This window comes from Pteropus alecto, unplaced genomic scaffold (assembly GCF_000325575.1).
Source record: "Pteropus alecto unplaced genomic scaffold, ASM32557v1 scaffold45, whole genome shotgun sequence".
Lineage (NCBI taxonomy): Eukaryota > Metazoa > Chordata > Mammalia > Chiroptera > Pteropodidae > Pteropus > Pteropus alecto.
In genome coordinates, this window is record NW_006442491.1 from 25,318,266 (window position 1) to 25,324,265 (window position 6,000).

The following is a 6,000-nucleotide window of genomic DNA, read 5'->3' on the forward strand; positions in this document are numbered from 1 at the left end:
AAGAGTCGTATCTCTCTCATTGGGTGATCAGGGGAATTTAAAGGTGTTAGTATTGGTTAAATACTTAGAAGACTACACGTACATAATGAAGGCTATTTACATGCTTTATGTTTGTTAAATAAATAAGTGAAGAAAGGGATCTTTTCATTCTCACGACTTTAGAGCTCATTTGCCAATCCCGGAACTCGGAACGTGCCTCACATTTATTTCCTAGCGTCACGGTGTCTGCAAAGCGCTTGTACTGCCATGACTTTATCTTACTGTCACGAAAACTGTCCAGAGACGAAAGAGAGAAGAAGAAGAAGAAGAAGACGGAGAGACCGGACAAGGTGAGGGTTTCCAAGGTTATCTAGAGTGAAGAGCAAGGACTTCACCCTGCTCTTTCTGGCCTTGAATCCTGTGCTCTGCACACACGCCAAATAAAAGCATGAACTTCATGAGTTTGTGGGTGAGAGCTGGGCATTGCGTCCACAGTGAGACCTGGGGGCAGACTCCTGCAGCCGTTTCGCCCTGGCTCCCGGATTGCACGTGCTCTGGTGAAATTCCTCAACCTGCCACGTGAAGCCAGTGTCTCCTGGGTTCCCGCACTGCTGTGAACTCCCCATTACGTCTCTCTCCTGTACTCAGGAGGTGGAAGTTCCTCCAGCATTGACACATTCTTGATCACTTTGTACTAAAAACAATAGAGTGTTCTCTTTTTTTGCACAAAGAACAAACGGAAGCTTCAAGACTGTGAGTGATTTATCCAAAAGTCACATGAGTTCAGGGAGTAGGGAACTGCATCAAGAGAAAGAGCTTCCAGTTAATTTTATGAACCTTATATGTATTGCCCAATGACTGTTTAACCCTATGGTTCCCTGTTTTTGTGTGTACGCGATGACCCAAATTCTAAGGAAGTTGGGGTAGGGCAAGGGGGAGATAGGGAAAAGTAAAAGAAAACAAAATCCACTCAGTTTGGTTTGAAGGAGAGGCAAGGAAGCTGGAAGCAGATGGAGGAGGTTTGGGGGACTGGGGAAATCAAGAAGATTGAGGTCCTTGAGAAGAACTGGAACCAGAGTTTTCAAGGACGTCATAGAGGAGACATAGAAAAGTGGTTGTTAACAATGCTCTTGGAGACCCTGCAACGACTGACAATACTTGAACGTGGGGGTCAAGGTTGACTTCGTAATGCTGGTTATGGTTCCAAAGAGAGGTGTCCGGTGCTCAGGATCTGCACCATTCCTCTACTGGGGAAACTGAGGAACAAGAAGATGTGTGAATTCAGGGCCCATCCTAGACCTGACAATCCCAGGTCAAGGGCCGCTAGACTGATCCTGCGCCATCCCCTCCAAGTGTGGTGCCTGAGCCCCTCACTCTCCCCAGTCAGGTTAGAAACTCCGTTTGCCACTCGAGGAATTGGCAGTAAAAATGTTCACATTTCACATGTGTGCACGCTACAATTTTCTGATTATAAAATCAATGCAGGCTTATTTGAGAAGAACTTGGATCTGCTGGCACATGCATATACTCTGCAGCGAATCAAAGGGATTTGCTATCAATGGTTTCATGTAGGAGGCTTGTGGATGAGAAGGAAGACTTTCAGTTTTGTTTTTGTACCTTTTGTACGGTTTTAAATCAAGAGCTAGGCTTACGTGTCACTGTGTGTGTATGTACAGAAGATACGTGGGATTGTATCCACCTACTTTTCTGCATCGAGAGAGAGAGGAAAAGGAGCAAGCTAATAATGATCTTAAATAATTTGAAAACTAAAAAACAAATTAACATCAACAGTAATCATGCCATCCAGATATGAACACTCATCATTTCAGCATGTATCCTTCATGCTGAAATAATGAGGATTATTTTATATTTACATTCTAAATCCTGTGATTTCTTTATTCTTATTTTTACATTTATACCGTGAATACTTTTACGTATTTAAATATCCTTCCAAAGCATCCTTTTAATAGTTACATGTGAGTCTTTCTACAAAATAATTTTTAAAAATCTATAAAAGCTCATTTTCGTGGAACGCTTACCAGGTACTCCTGTCTCACACAGCTTTTATTGGGAAGATTAAAAGGGTCGACACACACAAAGCAGTTGGCACCGTGACAGAATGTGTAACCAGGTGGGGTTTTGCCAGGGACGGTGCTTTTAAGCATCTTCCTTCTAGACTCAGCGTGATTTCTTTAGCCAAACTTGTTTTGTAGAATAAATTGTTCCACATTTTCCACTATTAAATAACCCTGTGATGAACATCTTTGTTCATAAATCTTTATGTTTCTAAATATTTCCTTAAGTGGAAACTCTTAACAAAAGAATTGTTCGGTCCGTAAAATTAAAAAAAAAAAACGTAAGGCTCTTGACACATTTCCCTCAGTGACCCACTTACACCTCTACAAATTAGACCTTATTTTTCATTTACTTATAATTTATCTTATTGCAGTTAGGATGATTTTTCCAGTTTTTAGTCATTTGCATTTCTTGCTAATCAAATGTGTAGTCAAATAGTCAACACATTGTTTTCTAAAATCTTCCTCACTGATACAATAAGAAACTTGATGTCCCCTTTTCATAGGTGTGAAAAGTCTGTTTAAAAATCAACAGCACTCTTATCTGGAGAGCTGAGTTGTTATTTTCTAGCAGTGAGGGTCCTGGGAGGAAACCGATGGAACACTCGCTGTGGGTAATTGGGGAGAGTGTACTAAAGGGGCATTCACAGAGGTCAGGACGCCCAGGAGAGCTGGTGCAGCATCCTGGGGCAGCATCACTGACGAGCCATTGTCTCCGCAGGCCTGCAGGGCAAGGAGCAACGCATCACTGAGGAGCCATTGTCTCTGCAGGCCTGCAGGGCAAGGAGCAACGGAGGGACCTGGGGAGAGCGGCTGTGGCTGTAGGAGAGGACCGCTGGGCAGGAGCTGAGCTGGAGGGAGGCAGCCGAAGCTCAGAGAATAAATTATACCGACTTCATTCTCACTCCCTCTGATCCCCAATCGTGCTTCCCACTGGCCAAGCTAAATGGAAGGCAGAGGGGGAGGAAGCCTTTCCAGGTGACCTCACCAGCCTCCCGACCACCACCGAGCAGGGGAAGAGTGGAGAGAGGCTCTGGGAGTGTCCCGTGGAAAACATCCAGAAATCAGTGGCTCCTTCACTCTTGATCTTTCTGTTGCTTCACAGACCCCACCAGAATTGTAACAGAGGGAACCGACTGCCTGTCTCTCTGTGGTATCCCAGAAGTGGGAGCAGCACCTGGCACGTAATAGGTGTCCAGTAAATGCCTGATGAACGAAGAATGCGTACATGAAAGAACGAATGAATAAAAGAATGAACAAATTCCAAATCAGTCCTGCTCTTTCTTTCAGAGGACGCCCTTGGTGGAAAGTTGCAGATGATCACATTGGGGGGAAAAGAAAACCCTATTTCTCGTCCCCTGAATGTTATCTGGCAATGTGAACTTGACAGGCCACCCCACCCTTCCCCCAACCGGTCCTGGAACTCAGGACAGTAGTTCAGAGCTTCTTCCCACCCCCTCTCCCTCTCCATCTTTCCTCCCCTAAGAAGGCCCATCCTAGGAATATGTTTTGGCCATCACTTCTGGGCAGGACAGTCACAGTGACCGGTAGGAGCCTGGGTCGCTGCTCCCACCCACTACCTTGCCCGACAGTGGGAACCACCAGGGAAACTTGTGAAAAGCACAAATTCCTGGACCCTGCTCTCAGGGGTTCAGATTCAGGAGGTGGGAGTGGGCCTGGCAGCCAGCCTGATTCTCGAAAGACACAGAGATCACTCAGACTATCAGATCGACTTCCCGGGTGACCCGCCATCCCAGTTTACCTGGGATTTCCGGTGCTAGAACCAGTAAAGCCCCAGGGAAACCTGGCGGACTTGGGCAGTCTGCCTGCTCCTGTGCTGAGCCAACGAGCTGCCCCTCGTGCTGTCTCTTCTTCCCTGTTGTTGGAGGTTGTGGCCTCATCTCCTGGTGAAGCAATGCCGTCTGAGAAAGAGCCTCCAATTCAGAAGGACAAGAAGCCACTGAGACCTTTATTTGGAGCAAAAATCATTCTCCATACACATGCTCATGGGGGACCTGCATTGCCACTCTGGGCCAGAGCTGTAGGTCGTTCAGCACAGCTCTCATCAGCTCTGCCTCCCCATGCATTTCCCGCCCCTGGGGATCCTGAAGGAAGGTGCTAGCTGGTGGAGGGCAGAACTCAGGTTTTCAGTAGCACAATATTTAGGAAAGGCAAGTTGCTCCATTATTTTTTGGGCGACTCTCCTCACCTTATTGGGCAACTCCAGTGATTGCCTCAGATTACCTGCAAATGGTCGAGGACAGGGGCTGCCATCGATGCCCACTAGCAGACACCCAAGGGAGATGGGGTAGATACTCCAGCCCACATTCCAAGACTGCTTGTCCCAGCACACAAGAAAGTCCTTCGCTGCTGCACAGGAAGTCTCCCTGAGTCCATGCTAGGGAAGAAAGAGATCAGGCATTACCCAAGGGCAGGTCACAGACTTCACTTTTCTCCATTAGTTGACTTGGGGTCTATCTCTATCTCCTTTGAAGGATGATAGGCAGTATTATCCCACAATAACTGCTTACATTTAAGGGTCCCAGCCTCCGGCCAGACACTGAGCCAACCACTTCATCATCAAAGCAATCCAATCAGAAGCCTAAGGCACAGAGAGGTTACAGCTTGCTCAAGTTCCCCCAGCTGATCAGTGTGGGAGCTGAAGTTTAAAACCAGGCAGGTCTAGCCCCCAGCCCTTCACATGCAACCGCTGTCCTGTCGTGCTGCAGCAGAAATAACAGGGGCCTGGGCCCTAATCTCAGTTTGGCCTCAGACTCTTCCTCTATTTAAAAAAAAAAAAAATCATGTTTAAAAGCTACGGATGCTTTTAATGCCTCGTAGGCTGTGGAAAGGCTACAGGCACTGCCTGCATCCCACCCGCTCCATTATCAAATGACTGTAATTTGCTCGTTTGCGTCTCTGCCATTTCATCTGAGAAGACTTCGCTGGGAACCCTACCTAAAACAGCAAAACCCTGACCTTCCTGCCCCACCACCCAGCCATCCTCTCTCCTTACTCTATTTTTTTTTCCCCCATAGCATTTAACAATGGCTGGCCCAACTACATGTGTGTGAGAGACAGCACATGTGTGTCTTTTATTTAGTGACTGATTCCCATACTATATGTTGGACCCCAGTAAGGCAGGGACCTTACTTGTTCACCAAAGCATCCTTGGCACCAAGAATGGCAGCTTGGCATATAGGAAGTGCTCAACAATACTTGAGAAATAAATAAGCAAATAATGAATAGAGAGTGAACATAAACTCTATGGTATGCGGCACATATGAGTCACAGATTTTTTTCTTTTTTTTAAATTTATTGAGGTAAGAACTCTTACCGTGAGTTTTCCCCTTAACAGATTTTTAATGTACGATATGGTATTGCTACGTATAGGCGCAGTGTTGCACGGCAAGTCACTAGAATGCATTCATCTTGCATGACTGAAATTTCGTACCCACTGATTAGCACCTCTCCATTTCAGCCCCTGGCAATCAGCATTCTGTTCTTTGCTTCTGTGAGTTTGACTATTTTAAATGCATTGTATACGTGAAATCATGTAGTATTTTATCCAACTCTGAATCACATGATTTGTAAGAGTTCAGATATATAAAAAATGTTTAAAAGACTTACCCAAAACAAAAAGCACCAGTATGTAGAAGACAAAGGGAACAAAAATATTTTAAGACATTCTTGTTTAATAAGTTTTAAAAAATCATGTAAAAAATCTGAATTATAAACATCTCAGTATCCAATGCAAAAGGTAAACCAGATGAGATACTATAATTTTATTATAGGCAGGATGCACTGTATTACGACCTAACCCTAGTGTCTCATCAAATGCCTCAGATGAGCTGGAAGGTATTATGAGTTCCACTTGGGCTCAGCAAATCTCCTTGAGAGAAACGACCCAGCACTTAACTTTTGTTCCATGTGGTCAACTCAGACC